The 14,518-nt window shown below is 46.3% G+C and overlaps 1 protein-coding gene across 2 annotated transcripts in view; it reads left to right on the top strand.

Annotated features, from left to right (window-relative positions):
• Window positions 1-14,518, top strand: part of Asic2 (acid sensing ion channel subunit 2) — a 1,077,671-nt gene that overhangs the window by 988,253 nt on the left and 74,900 nt on the right. The gene's annotated exons all lie outside the window — the stretch shown is intronic.

Below are 14,518 nucleotides of genomic sequence, written 5' to 3'. Positions count from 1 at the left end.
CAGAAGATGCAAGTGAGAGAGAAAAAACATGAGAAGGAAAGAATCAATGCAGAAAAAATCTAACATCTCTATAGAAGGAGCTCTAAAATGACTGAAGGGCCAGGGAAGGACATTGGGAAGGAATTGATGCAGCGCTTCCCCAGCTGCAAGATCACCAAGCCCTGTCTGTGGTGGCGACAGAGCACATGGGTCAAGACACAGATTTGCAAAATCTGGGTGGGCTGGCAGAAATAATAATAATAATAATTAATAATTAATAATAATAATAATAATAAAGGACATCTTAAATGTTTCTGGAGAGGAAGGAAACAGTCGTCTTCCTGGGATCCGGAATCAGGTGTCAGGACCACACAAGGGAGGCAGAGCATCTTTGGAGGTAAGGTCACCACCCTTCTTGTCCAATACAGAATGCTACACTCACTGAACTGCAAATGAGGTGTGTGAGTGCAGAACTGGGCTTCAGAAAAATCTGTCTGGGTAGATTTTCCTAGAAGTTACTGAAAGATGAGAAAATAAAGCCTGTAGGAGTATGCTGTGAGAGTCTGGAAACAGAGAACCTGGCTTAAGGAGAATTCCAGACGTAGATGGAGAAAGGGGCAGGTGTGAGGAGGGGCCAGAGAGTCCAAAGCAGAGCAGGCAGCTGTGGGCTCCAGGCGGGACCATGTTTGTAGATCTGGCCACTGTCCTGAAGGGCATTTCAGAGTTTTGCTCCCACGCCAGGTTTCCAGAGAGAAGAATGGGACAAATGAGCAAGCAAAACTCTAAGCCATGCAAAACCAAAAGATGGGGGTGAGGAGGGTTAGGAAAACTGAGATCACAACCATCTATGGAGCTGGAGAGATGTCTCAGTCAGTAAAGCAGTTCCTTCAAAAGTGCGAGGACCCGAGTTCAGATCCCTAGAGCCCAAATAAAAAGCTGACACAGTGCTTCATGACGATGGTGACAGGTAGGTCCTTGATGAAGTCCTAGACCAGTGACAGGCCTTGTCTCAAACAGAAACAACACCTGATGTTATGCTCCAACCTTCACACATGTGCCATCCATATACCCATATACAGAAGAACACACAAACACAGGCCTTTCTATGTTACAACATTGGACTGTGGGCAGCATTTTATGTAGTCGTAATTATGTAAAGGCTAACCACTAATTGAACCAAAATATATACTTGTATTCTGAGGGTGACCAGAATATGTAGGCATCCCATGGAAGAAGCCCACATATTCATTTTCCAGGGTAAGAATTCAGGAGAAAGCATGCCAGAGTTATGCCACTGAGACATAACTGGAAAGCAGTTGTTGCCTGTGAAACGTGAACATGAACACAGAAAAGAAAACTCAAGCAGTGAGCTTAAAGTCAATGCCTCAAAGGAGTGGGACTTAATCCAGGAGTGGGGGTGGGGTGCAGAGATAGATCAGGAAACTAATGTTTTTTCATTCAGTACCTTGCAGCACCATTTAGCTTTTAAAATTATGTACATAGACTGCTTTGATAAATATAAAAGTTAAATTAAAAATAACCATAAATTTTTACCATAGCTGGAAGGCCTGAGCAGCCATCAGGGAGAATACATTTCCTACCCCCCATTACAAATGGGACACGACAAGAATGAGATTGATGGTTGCCATGGTTTCTCCAGCATCTCTGCTCCCAGCAAAAACTCTTGTCGTGGTGCCAGGTCCTAAGGACTTCCCAAGAATAAGAGGCAGCAGCTCTGGCCTGAATTCTGAGAGTCCAGAGCACAGTGACATGCAGCCACCAGCTGAGATGCCCTGCTTACTCTCAGAGAAGGGCTTTGTGCTGGGTGGGCATCTCCACAGGTGCCTGAAGACATAGGAGGAATGATGCTATTAATTAGATGCACTGTTGGAGGCAGGAATCTATGAAGCAACCTGATTTTTATCTTGCTGGAGACTTGCTACTCATGCTGCAGAAAGCATATATGATCATGTTAGAGGTCCCAGCCAGCCAGCAGTCCAAAGAGAAAACCCGGAGAGCTGATGAAACAGATACACCCTTGGTACCCATGTCTGCTCTTTAGGAAATCTTCACTGAGCACCCACTGTGTGCTCAGGCATCTCAGGGATACAGGCAAAGGTCCAGGCTAAGTTTTCAAGAATAGACAATCTAGAGACTTTATGGGGGATCCATATAATCATAGTTCAAAATCTTTTCATCTTATACCCTTTATACCCAGTATCTATGAGTAGCCAAGTCTTCACATTGTGGTCAGGAAACATGAATGAGTGCTCCTGGGTGCTATGCTCACCAGAATAAAAATAAAGAACAAGGGAGGAGGCATCAATTCCAAGAAGGGAGGAAAAGAGTATCTCAAGGGAGCTGCAGAGAAGAAATGACCTCAGTTTCTCCATTTGCTAGGCAATACATGAGAGTTAGAGGAGGCCACAGGGTTATGAGTTGCTGAAATCTCAAGTACAGAGAGAGGAAAGTCAAGATAAGCCCAGAGTATGCTATGCTGACTTCTAGATAGAGGCTAAACCATCCGGTAATTGGCCTGGTGTGTTTTGCTAAATTGTAGATGTGAGAGCTGGAAAGGTGACTCAGCAGTTAAGAGCACTTGGAGTTCTCTCAGAGGAATCAAATTCTGATCCTAGAACCCATGATGGACTGTGCACAACTGTCTATAACTCCCAGGTGATACAACACCCCCTTCCAGCCTCCTTGGACACACACACACACACACACACACACACACACACACACACACACACACACACACACACACGGTAATGATTATTATGATAACTCTACTATGGATCTGGAAGTCAGTCCTCATCAGAAGCCTGGGCTCAGCTAGGAGCTTGTTAGGCATGCAGAATCCCAGGGCATGCCCCGAATCCTCACTGTACCATGGTCCCTGGGGATAGTCAGTTGTAGGAAGCTCAGTCCTAGACCACTGTTTCCCACCACGCAGAGGTCAGAGAAAGACTTCTTAACAGCAAAACCTTTTTCTTAGATCACCACACATGAAAACCTCCATGTTTTTATATTTGCTGATTGGGAAAATAGTCAAACAGGGTTGCTATGAATTCTGTGTCACTTAGGATGGATTTTTAATCTGGTACACTTATCGGTCAATATGCTACAAGATCCATTCAGCAACCTCATCAAACCTGACTTCTGCTGTCAAAATTTTCATAAATAGAATCACATTCATCCACTAACTGCCTCGATAATTTCAGAGACATGAACCTCCCCAGTGACTTTTCAAAGGTGCTGTCTCCCACACGCTGATCATCCAACCCAGTGATCAGCCTTCTTATCAAGCAATTTATCGTCTCTGAGCCCAAATGCACTAGGGAAACACATTATTTTAAAAACTCCTTGGGGTAAATCTTTTTGTAATGAAACTGGACTGAACTCCATACCTGGCTCCTTCTCTGATCCCTACTTTGCAAATTCTCTGTTTAGCAGAAACCAAAGTGTAGCCACACTTCTTGGTTACCTGACCAAAATTTAACATATCTATCTCTTTCCCCATCTTGGACACCTGGCCCTGCATTATAGAAGGAGCTATTCAGTCCTGTCACACACACATACAGGGAAATTCTAACCCTCTCACTGGTTAGCATATTTAACAGCCGGGAAGCAAGTCTCTCTCTCATGGTGTCCTGGCTAAGAAATATTGAAACCAGGGTTAGAATCCACATCTGACTGGGTCTACCTTGGTCCTTTCTACTTTAAAATGGAAAATGTATAGGGCTGGAGAGATGACTCTCAGTTAAGAGCTATTGCAGAGGACCTGAGTTCTGTTCCTTGTACCTACATCAGGCTGCTCACAACTTCCTGTAACACCTGCACCCTCTTCTGGTCTCCATGGATACCTGCACATGCATGTACACACACACAAAATTACTTTTGGTAACATTTCAACAAAGTATCACATTTTTCCTACAGGATGTCATGGGGTCCTTAAAATATTTGTGTGTTCCAAAGCTCCTCAGGAGGGGTTGGAGTGTGCAGCTTTTCCCAAACTCTTGTAGCCATTCAACAGTGTCTCCCAGATCACCAGTCATTCATGAGAACACTGTGCTTCATGTGTAACACTGGCCCAGGACAGACAATTGAAGCCACCCAGCAAGGGGACCCAGTATTGATTTTTTTCTTCCACCAAAAGCTCAAGTAGCCTCAAACTGTCACCTGGAAGCAATGGAGCTTGTTCTTGCCAATCTCATATTGGATTTAGATTTTCTTACTCAGGGCTACTGCCTTCCTAGGCTTGTCTACCAGGGAGGGGTAAAGAGAAAGGACAAGACATGCACATTCCAGTTTTAGATAGACAGCAGTTCATGGTTTCCTGATTTGGAAAAAATCAGCCCCATCTGACTTGATGAGTTCTGAACAGCCGTGTCTATTTTTTAAATCTGTTTTTTTCAAATGAGATGCAATGAGGTTAAGAGATTTACACATCACCCTTGTCTTAGTCACTGTTCTATTGCTGTGAAGAGACACCATGACCATGGTAGCTCTTATCAAAGAAAACATTTAATTGGGGATGCTTATAGTTTCAGAGGTTTAGTCCATTATCACCATAGTGGGGAACATGGAAGTACACAAGGCACTGAAGAAATAGCTGAAAGCTTTACATCCTGATCTACAGGCTCAGTCAGAGAGAGCCCAGGCCTGATGTGAGCTTTTAAAACTTCAAAGCCCCACCCACAGTGACACACTTTGTTCAGAACTAGTCCACCTCTCCTTCAACCTGGCCACATGTCCTAATCCTAATTCTTTCAAACAGTTCCACTCTCTGATGACTAAGCATTCAAATATTTGAACCTATGGACCACCACAGTCCCTAGCTCACAGAAAGTTAAAGTTAAAACGAATCCAGATGATCAGCCCCCACTTCATTTTAACAAACACACCAAAAAAAAAAAAACCGATAAGACTCCAAAGAGAGAATGCAACCCGTCTGAGACCACCTAGCTCTTATGTCACATGGCTGGAAATCAGCTCACATTTCTCCTGATGAGCCCACCTGTCTCTCTTGCCAGATCGTGGGGCCCTCTGATGTCTCAGGAGCCTGCACAAGCACAGGAATCAAAACAATGCTTCTGGTTGAACTCAAAGAGAATCCAACAGCTCCTTTCTACCTGGTCTCTTGGAACTTAGAGACGAAAGAGGAGAAGTTGCCAAGCCCACCATAAGTTAAAATGTTCTCCCCTCCATCCCTGTCCAGCTTGGAGACTATGTGTCTGTTATTGGGGAGGGGGGCAAAGACTCATGTGACCATTTGATAAAGGACAGAGGGATATGAGGAGTCAAGACATTTGGATGCTGGTTCTGTCCGGCTGTCACCTTCCAGGCTACCATTGGCCACTCCCTCTTCTGTGAGTCTCATTCTTCTCACCTGAAAAATGCAAAGTTTGTTGAGTTGATAAGGGTTCTAGAGCTCTCATCACACCAAAAACCTCTGCAGCCACAAATCTGAGGCTCTGGACCTGTTTGTGACTTTCCCTAGGTTTTGGTTTCTTTATCAAAAAAAAAAAAAAAAACGAACATAACATTAAAAAATGAATAAAATACAGTGCAATGGAGACAAAGGCAGCTGCCACAGTATGGCTGGAAAAATCCAGTTAGTCTGTGAAAACCCAAAGCTTACTATTCTCATGCTAATATTGTGATTTATATGTCCCAGAGAAGGTTGAAAACTCAAGAGACTCAGCATCCTGGCCTACAAAGGCTCAATGGACCCCCAACCCATAGCAGAACATGGCCAGGGATACCAAAAGGCACCAAGTATCTAAGTAAGGCCACACGCAGGAAAGCAAAGGGCAGGGAGGTCAAGGCTTGATTCTAGATTGGCTTTGTGTAACTAAGTCACATAAACCTCCCTGAGCCTCTTGCTTACCCCTGTGCACAATGGGAACATTGACCTTGCAGAGTACCTTTGAGGAATAAATGAAACAACCAGCTGACTTCCGGCCATATCTACACCATTCTGACTTCCTTGCTGGTCTTGAGCTATGCTGAGTGAGGGCACCCTGTGTCCTCGACATTTGAACTTGCCAGGCACTCTACCTAGAAGGCTTTCCCTAGGTCATCTCACAGCTTCTCCACTCCCTTTCTGTGGGTTTATAGTACAAATGCCAGACCCTAAGACCTCCCCAAACTCCCATCCAGGAAAGACATACACACCCTGCCCCTCCCCTACTTTTCCTCCTAGCACATGCCAATCACACAGACATGCCATCATTCATGTCCCTGTTTGCTGCTCCCCCGCCCCAACATACACACCAGAACATAGTCCCATAAGGACTGAGACTCTGCCTGATTTGCCACTAGACTCCTGCTCTTTGACACACAAAAATGCCCACAGGATGTATTGGGGTCCACAAAGATTCACTCAATCTTAATGGTCAATTAACAAGACAACCAAGGGTCAAGATGTTAAGTCCTAGATACTGGGCACTGAGTGGTGGAAGGACAGCTTGAGGGAGGGAGTGACAGCAAGATGGATAGAAGCCAAGCAAGTGGAGCTGAGGAAGGGCTAACCTAAGCAAAGCGGAATGGAAGACAGCAAAATGATAGAGCACAAGCCAGCAACACTAACTCGATGGTGACTGAGTAATGTTAGTGACACGGCAAATGACTGAGTTCTTCTAGCATGGACTCACAACTCCCCTCTGAAGAAAACTAGAGATGCCCATAGTCATTGCAGATGGTGGGAACAGGGTGAGACTCTTAGAAAGTGAATACTTGTGAGGGGCCTGAGAGATGGATTTGATTTCACCCTGCCATGCCCCGGACCTCTGTACAGTTCACCAGCCATCCCAGGTTCCCTGGTTCTCACCCTCCAAGTAGGAGATCCATATGTTTCTGCCTGCTCAAAACACCTGGCTCACTCATTAGGGAAAGGGGTGCACCATCTCAGGGTGAGCCTTGAAGGTGTGTGTAGAGGAAGGTGGGGGGATGGACCTAGCCTGATAATACACTCTACAGACAGGTAGAGTTCACAGGATGCAAGGATAAGCTGTGGAAACCTTGCCTGCCTCTACAGAGGGTGAGATCTCTACCCTTAAGGACACTCAAACAAGTGACCTGGTAGGAACTCTGCTGTCTCTCAGGAGTTAAGCAAAATTCCATGGGGCCTCTACCCTCAAACTGGATAGAAGGAGAGAATAACCCAGGACTATTTACAAAAGAGCAGGCAATGCCTAGGAAAGCAACACGGATTGCTCAGTGTCTGGGACGGAGGACAGGAGGGGAGAGACATTGGCCACCAGGAAGAGGGAAAGCGCTACTCTCAGAAGGCAGAGAGAACACGGACCAATTTGACACAAACTAAAGTGGGGAGAGGAAACCTCATCTGAGGAATTTCTCACATTAGATTTGTCTGTGGGCATGTCTCTGGGTCATCTTCTTAATTAACGACCCATGTGAGAGCGTGCAGCCCACTGTGGTTCTGCTTCGAGCTTCTGCCTTTCCTTCCCTCGATGATGGGCTAGCACTGGAAGCCAAATAAGGCCTGTCCTCTCCAAGTTGGTTTTGGTCAGAGTATTTTATCACAGCAACAGAGAGAAAACTAAGAACAGAGTGAGAGGTCACCCAATCCCAACTCCACCCCCCTGTCCCCGTCCCCAAGCTGTGGCCTTCTAAAGTAACAAGCAGCTGACCACAGTGACCTGGCAAATAGGGGCTGTCTTAGGGTTTCTATTGCTGTGATAAAGCACCATGACCAAAAGCAGCCTGGGGAGGAAAGGGTTTATTGCAGCTTAGCCCCACATCACAGTCTACCACTGAGAGAATCTGAAGCAGGAACGCCAATAGGGCAGGAACATGGAGGTAGGGACTGACGCAGAGGCCAGTGAGGAGGAGTGTTGCTTACTAGCTTGCTCCTCATGGCTTTCTTGAGCTACTTTCTTGTGGTACTCAGGACTCCCAGACCAGGCATGGCACTGCCCATAGGAAGCTGAGCCCCCCACATCAATCACCAATCAAGAAAACACCCCACTTGCCTACAGGTCAATCCTACAGAAGCATTTGCTCAGTTTCTCAAGAAGATTCCTACTTCCCAGATGACCCCTCCTTGTGTCGAGCCAGCACAGGGGCTGAACGTCCCATTCTGAGACTCCTCTAGCCTACCAGTTTTCTATCTGGTCCATCATTCCCTGACTACCTCCTCTACCAGATGCCAGAGGGCCAGAGAGAATCCACCAGTAAATTCCCAGTCAAAGTCCCCAGTTACCTCCCCAGGGCACACAGCAGTGGGGAGGCATGGATGGCACAGGGGTGAGTGAGCAGCAGCTATCCTGCAGGGCCTTCCTGCACTAGGAGACATCCCCTCTAGAGTGCCATTCCCCTTCCTCAAGATGCCCCTGAAGCTGCCCCCCACACACACACACAACATAGTCCCTGTAATAGTCAGTTTTGTTCCAAACAAGATCGTGTTGTAGCAACACATCCCTTGCCTGAGCCTAGAAAATTCCCTCCGCTTTTCAGAGCCGCTTTTCTTCCTCCTCCTCTCCAGTGCTTATTTCCTCTCCGTGTTTCCTGTAATTTGCAAAGATTAAAGATTTAAGCTCCTTTTATTGCCATGTACTTTCCCTGCCCCATTATGCATTCTGCCCATCGCTCCTGCCTCCTCCCTCGGAGCTCCCAAATCCATTCTGCGTGCACTGAAAACACCTCCCCAGGTAAATCTCACCTTGTGCGTGCCAGGCCGTGCTCCCAGAGAAGGCTGGCGGAGGCTGGCTTCTGCACGCCGAACTCTGCGGAGTCATGCTCCTCAGTGGTTCAGCAACATGTTAAGATCTGGAGTTCAGCTCCATCCTGATTAACATGAGCTCCCAATGCTGTGTTTGGGGGAGCTTTCCCTTTGTCTCTGCCCTCTCACACTTTCCAACTCTGAGGCTTTGAGTCCCGGTGTTCAGGGATGTGTAAACAAATCCTTCACCAACATGGGGCCTGCACCTTTGAAGGAGGCGGTGTTGTAGCACTTGGTGATGAGGGTGATGTGAGCAGCGGGACTATCAGGGCAGTCACGCTGGATCCCTGCTCAGAAGGGCCACCAGCTCAGTGTGATGCCATCATTACTACCTGGGTTTCTTGATTCTTTTTTAATTTGGAATTTATTTTTTAAGTAAATGTTGGCATTCTATCTTCAAAAAAAAAAACAGTTTTTTCAACAAGGGGCCCATATTGGCATTTTGTTCTATGCAGGTGGTCCCAGATACTGCTTTTATTGTGGCTGTTATGTAGGCTGTCCTGCTGCCATCTCAGCAGGTGAGACCTGTGGGTCCCAGGCACAAGTGTTTTCCTGTTCCTCCAGAACCTGGGTGGTTGCATGGGTGCCAGGGCAGGGAACAGCAGGCATGTATGGAGGTTAGGCCCTCTCTCATTTGTTCATTTAACATTTATGAAGCTCTGCTTTTCGACAACCCTGTGCTGGCACAGTTGAAGATCTGACAATGAAGTATATAAGCCTGTTCATTGCTCTCCATTCAGACCCCCAGAGCTACAGGGCATCTGCTCACACTGAATGAACCACACAAGGAATGCTAGATTAAAAATCAAAAGACTTTGGGGCTACATAGAGAAAACCTGTCTCAAAAAAAAAAAATCAAAAGACTTGACTTTAAGCCCTGGCTATGCCCTTGCCTTGCTGTGTGACCTTGGGCAAGTCATTCTCTCTCTCTCTGGACTATATCACTATTTCTCCAAATGTGGTTCAGGTGACCTGGAAAGAATTCCTGGAAATGAAGATTCCTGGTTCTTCCCATAGTTTTCCCCATAAAATTCCCAGAATTTTTAGTGTTAGATCCTAAGTGTCACACACACACACACACACACACACACACACACACACACAGAGAGAGAGAGAGAGAGAGAGAGAGAGAGAGAGAGAGAGAGAGAGAGTCTAACAAACTGTATTTGGTAACTCGGCTCTCCATAAAGTGGCATGTTCAAGAAATGATGGAGACAGGCTGCGGGGAGCAGGGGCTGGAGTGGGCTGCCATTCACAAGCAACCTAGAGAATAATCCAGAGAGAGATAAAGGACAGCTCTAAGGAGAAACAGAAGCAAAATCTATCTAGAGACATGGGAACGAAACTTGGGGAAAATGCAGCTGGATGACCTAGGACCACAGCTTGGTCTGCCCATGAATACACTTATATCTGCTGTTCAGATCTACACCCAAGTAGCCCAGAACCTGTGTGGACAAGGAGAGGGCAGGATAGTGGCTGGTGGAATCACCCTCATCCCTGTAGCCCTGAGAAGGCTCAGGATTAGATGCTACACCACCATGTTCTCAAGTAAGTCACTAGCCACATAATGGCTTTTGTTTCCATTAGTTAAAATAAAAGGTCCAGTTTCTCCATCATGGAAGTCACACACTTCATGGTTACAGAGCATGGTCCCTTCCATGCAGACATTCCCTCTGCACAGCGCTAGTCTAAATCAGCAGAAACCAGGAGCTGAGGAGACTGCTCAGTTTGTACAGGGCCTGTGAGGCAATGGCGCCGACCTGAGTTTGGATCTCTAGCTCCCTCACAGAAGCTGGGCAGAACAGCACATGTCTGTAAGGCCAGAGCTGACCGAACAGAGACAGGTGGAACCATATAGGTTTTGTCAAGTAAGTGAGCTCCAGTTCAATGGGAGATTCTGTCTTTAAAAATTAAGCTGGGTGGTCTGGAGAGATGACTCAGTTGTTAAGAATGTGCACTGCTCTTGCCCAAAATTGAATTTGGTTCCTAGCAGCCATGTTGAGCAACTGGCAACCAGTCTATAACTACAGCTCCAGGAGGAATCTAATGCCTCTAGGCTCTATGGGTACGTGCACTCATGTACACCACATACCCATGCACAGACATAGACACACACACACACACACACACACACACACACACACACAGGGGGGGGGGGAGTAAGAAAAAAGCTTTTTAAAAAATAAGTTAGAGATCAATTAAGACAGACACCCAATGACCATAGTGCAGGTGTGCTTGCATGAATACTTGCATACACCCATACAAACATGTACTTATAGCATGAATGCAATGAACACACACACGCACACAGAGAGAGAGAGAGAGAGAGAAACATCCATCTTATCATTCTATCATCCATCCAATTGCTGTTAACGTAAAATAAAATGAGGTTGCTTTAGTTTTACTCTCTGCTACAGCTACTATTGCTTCTAAAATAAACCGAGGTCTCTTGTAAACCCCTAACCCAGCAGCTCTCACTGGTCAGGCTCCCCAGGCTGATTGTTTCTCCCATTACTCATGGCGTTTCCAACAGAAAAGTTTCATTTCTCATTTCTTCCTGGAGGCCACAAGCCATGCTTTGAGCCTGTCTTTACTGGCTAGGAGGTTTCCTAAACCCAGTTGTATAGCAGCTTCAACTAGCTAGAAACAAGTTCGGGCAGCTTGCCAGTTCCTTCCCAGGACTCCCTGAAAGCAGTTACTTCCTCACAGCACAAGGATCCCTGTAGCTTCAGCATCCCATGGTTCTCCACTGCTTCAGCCTGGGCTTCAGCTCCTCCTTCCCTTTCTTGGGCAGAAGTTAGAGAACATAGCTGCTGTAAGTGGATCACTGGGCACCCTACTCTCACTCCATGTTCTTCCCTGACCAAGAAAACCTTCATTGAGAATCTACCAGCCATGTGTAAGGCCAGGAGCTAGGAGGAATAATGAAGTGTCTCTTCTGAGGCATTGTCTCTCACCATCAGTAAGACACATTGTCTGCCATTCATAGGAGATGGCACATCTCCTACACCCAGTACGACACTCCCTCCAATGAGGCCACACCTCATAATACTTCCCAAACAGTTCAACTAACTGGAGACAGAGTATGGGCCTGTGGAGACCATTCTCATTCAAACCATCACAGGTAGGGCAATCTGGGTGAGGGAACCACACAACAGTTGACCACAGGAAGGAGGAAGGGAGTATACACAGCTTGCCTATGATTCTGACCCAGGGTATGGAACCCTATCTGAAGCCATGTCCTGGTAAAGGTTCTCTTTTCATGGAGCCCCATATCGACCAGTGGATGCCTTGTCTAAATTATGAGAGTATTTCCTATCCTTTCTCCAGTTCTCTCTGCCTGCTGGACTCTACTATCCATACACCCTTGACTATGGAGTCTTACCAGCTCCAAAACACAGACCAAGCCAAGCCTGCCTCAGTCAGTAACTGCCACACTTTCTATAGTCTTAATATCCCTGTAGCTGCCTACAGCCCGTTTCTTCTCTGGCCGCTTTGATGCATCCCAACCCTTTCCTAAGCCATGGACCCAACGCTGATATATCCTTCCGCCCTCCCCAGTACCCACCCTCTACTCCACTCCCCCTCACTTCTGCATGTATCTACATTCTCTCATTCTTTTCTTTTTTTAATTTGGAGCCCAGAGTGGCCTTGCCTGTTAGTAAGTGGATACACTTCAATTTCAGAGCACCCACTCATTCATTCAGTAGGTGTCTGGGTGTCCTGCTGAAGAGCTCTGAGACCCACAGACAAAGCTCAAGTCTGGGCTTCAAGATGTTGCAGCCTGAGGAAGGAGATAGACAGATAAAGGACAGTCACAGAAGTGCGGTAGACGCTCTGGCACAAGGATACAGGAACTACAACCACACAAGAGAAGGAGTAGTTTTGGGTGGGGCTGAGGCTCTGAGTTCTTCAAGGCAAATACGGTAAGGATCAGATGGACAGCGCAGAAGGACTTTGGAGGCAGGAGATTTGTGTGCCTATGCACACAGGAACCAGCAACAGCCAATCCAGGCAGCCTTGGGAGGTGTGACCACATGGCCTGTGCCCAGAGCAAGGCTGGAAGTGGGGGTGGGAGGGCAGGGCTGCAGAGCCAGGGTCCTCATAAGCAAAGGGAGAGCTATACAGGTTTGTGCTTCAGAACCTCATCTGTAAGCTGATGCAATCCCCTTGGTGCATGCTCTGCTCCAGCAACAGTGAGCACAACCTACTGAGAAGCCAGGCTCTGCCTCTCCAGTCCCTTCTTACTGCCAAGGGCCATTTCTCCCACCCAAGCTGTCAGGGTGGCCTCTGCTCTGCCTGCCTATCTCTTGAAGTTCAGAGGAGGCAGGCATTCAAGCAAGCCCTGTGTTTTTGTTTCTAATTCTATACAGTTTTTCTCTTCCTGACATTCTCAACATCAGCTCATGGCCCAGTAAAGAATTTAGTAAATAAAATATAAGAGCTTTGGAGAATCTATCCAGAAGACTGGATGGGAACTTGGGAAGGGATGTTACTCATTTCATAATCACATTTTACAAAAATGGTGACTGAGACAGGGAGTTAGCCTAATTGACTTAAATTAGATTCACGTTCTGGCTGTAACAGAAAAACACATTTTTTTTTAATTCTAAGGTCACAGGCTGGAGAGATGGCTCGTTGGTTAAAAGCACACACTGCTCTTCCAGAGAAAGAGCACCCAGCACCCCCAGTGTACAGTGATGATCTCCTTCAACTTCAGCTTCTCTGGTTTCTTTAAGCACCCACACCCAAGTGCACATAACACACACACACACACACACACACACACACACACACACACACACACCTTAAAATAATAATGGCAAATCCTTTTTTAAAAAAAATCTAGACAGGCGTAGTGGCACACAGCTTTAATCTTAGAACTCAGGAGACAGAGGCAGGTGAATTTTTGTGAGTTTGAGACCAGCCTGATCCACAGATTGAGTTCCAGGACAGCCAAAGCTACATAGTGAGACCTAGTCTCAAGAAGATAGATAGATAGATAGATAGATAGATAGATAGATAGATAGATAGATAGATAGATAGATCAGTGCGTGTGTGCGTACGTACGTATGCAATCCCCTTGGTGCATGCTCCGCTCCAGCAACATGAGCACAACCTACGTACGTACATACATACATACATACATACATACATACATTCATACATAAATGCAATAAAAAGTTCTAAGGTCCTGGGCTAGGGAGATGACTAAGTAGGTAAAGTACTTATGCCACTATGAAGACATGAGCTCAATTACCCAGAACCCATATGAAAGAGCTGAGTATGGTGGTGTGCACCTGTAACCCCAGCACTTGTGTGTCAAAGTGGCTTAAAGGCAATTAGATCTCAGGGGCTATCCAGCCTAGCAGAAATACTGAGCAGCAGGTTCACTGAGAGATAATAATGGATGATGATGATGATGATGATGATGATGATGATGATATGGAGAGCAACTGACGAAGACATGTTGATTTCAGCCTCTGCTCTCCACAGGCTCCCACACAGGTGAGCTGCTCACATACATGTAACATGTAACACACACACACACACACACACACACACACACACACACACACACACACACACACTTTCTAAAGTCACAATTCTGAAATGGTCTTTCCTAGGCTTATAAAACCAAGGCTGTGTTGCTTTTGGAGATTTTGTGGGGAAATCCATGCTCCCACTCTTTCCAGCTTCTAGAAACTTCATCCATCTCTTAGCCAGTGACTCTTCCTCCCTGTTTAAAGCCAGAAGCATGACTTCCTTGCTTTCTTCCTCTAACTCTGG

This window comes from Cricetulus griseus, chromosome 7 (genome assembly GCF_003668045.3).
Source record: "Cricetulus griseus strain 17A/GY chromosome 7, alternate assembly CriGri-PICRH-1.0, whole genome shotgun sequence".
NCBI lineage: Eukaryota > Metazoa > Chordata > Mammalia > Rodentia > Cricetidae > Cricetulus > Cricetulus griseus.
The sequence above is the reverse complement of the archived record's forward strand: the minus strand, read 5'-3'. Positions and strand labels throughout refer to the sequence as shown.